Source organism: Diaporthe batatas (assembly GCF_019321695.1).
Source record: "Diaporthe batatas strain CRI 302-4 chromosome Unknown Contig00003, whole genome shotgun sequence".
Lineage (NCBI taxonomy): Eukaryota > Fungi > Ascomycota > Sordariomycetes > Diaporthales > Diaporthaceae > Diaporthe > Diaporthe batatas.
Window position 1 is genome coordinate 1,215,001 of NW_025408550.1, and position 1,689 is coordinate 1,216,689.

Below are 1,689 nucleotides of genomic sequence, written 5' to 3' on the forward strand. Positions count from 1 at the left end.
AGTAGAGGTAGTTAGTAAAAAGGGTAAAGTGGGTAAATTAATGTTTTTAACTTTTTTTATATTTATCGCTTTAAACCGCTTTATATAGGATTTACCCTTATATTTTATTAGTGTGAATATAAGGTAAAACCCATAATATTACCCCACCTAGTTAATTAAAACCTTTTAAATATTCTCTTATAATTAAATATATAGTATTAAGGGCTTTAAAGGCTTAATATTATATATACTTAATAATTTACTAAGTAATTTATTTAAATAGATAATAAGTATTCTAGCAACCCTTAAATTACCTAATATCCTTTAAAGACTTCTATTTAAAGGGTTAAAATTTATAGGTTAACTTAACCTATTAGTTTAATTAATTATTAATTTTAAATTTTTAATTTATTAATTATTAATACTTAATTAATTATTAACTTTATTATTACTTTAAATTTTTATAATTTAATATAATAAATATATTAATTAATTTTAATTTATTTTATTTATACTTTCTTTTATTAATTATAATTATTAATATAAATTACTAACTAATATAATATTTTTACTTATTTTTTATATTTTATTACTTTTATTACTTTATAAATTTATAATTTTTAAAATTTATTTTTATAAAGTTAGGGTTTATAACTTTAAACTATTTAGTTTAATTTATTAGTTTATTTACTTACTATACTTAATTTATTAATTTATTAATTATAACTTTTAACCTCTCTTAATATTACTATAATAATAATTTTATATTATTTAACTTAATAATTATATTATTTACTTTTAAATTATTTTATTTATACTTTTTAACTTAAAAGATTACTAGTTAAAAAATAAGTTATATTAAGTATTTCCTTTTTATTAATTTTAAATATTAATTAACTACTTTATAAACTACTTTAATAATTTATTATTATTTACTTATTATTAATTTTAATTATAAGGTTCTTTTAATTTTATTAAACTATATAATAATTACTTTTATTTATTAAAGGTTACTACTTATAAATAAATAGTATATTTATATTAGTATAAGTTATAGTAATAAGTATTATAAAACTTTATAGAAAAAGGTTAAGAAGAAATAAGGGAAAAATAAAAGTACTTTTTTAATACTTTATAATTATTTAAAATTAATAATATTCTAATCTTATTATTATTAAGTCTAATTTTTAATTAAATATTTTAATATAAAGATATTATATTAATAAACTTAATTTTATTATTTTTATATTAATTAGAGTTTCTTTAAGGTTTATTAAAATATTACTCTCCTTTTATTAAAACTAACTATATTTAGTTTAAGGATTTAAAATTTTAATTTAATAATTTATTTATTAATATATTTTTATTTATAAATAGATTATAATTTAATAATAATAGTAAGTATTTTTTTATTTTATTTAAATATTTTTAATATATTAAATTTTTAAATCTTTTAAACTTTAATTTATTATTTTTAATATTTTTACTTTAATTTAATAAATTATTATAGTATATATTTTATTTTAATTTAACTTTATAGGCCTTTTTTATAGATATTATTTATTATAATATAGCTACTTTCCTTTTATTTATTTTAAACTCTAACCCTTTTATATCTATAATAATAAAGCTTTAAATAATATTAAACTTAATATTTATTTTAAAGATAGTAATAATAATAGTATTAAAAGTAGTTAAATAAGGGTAATA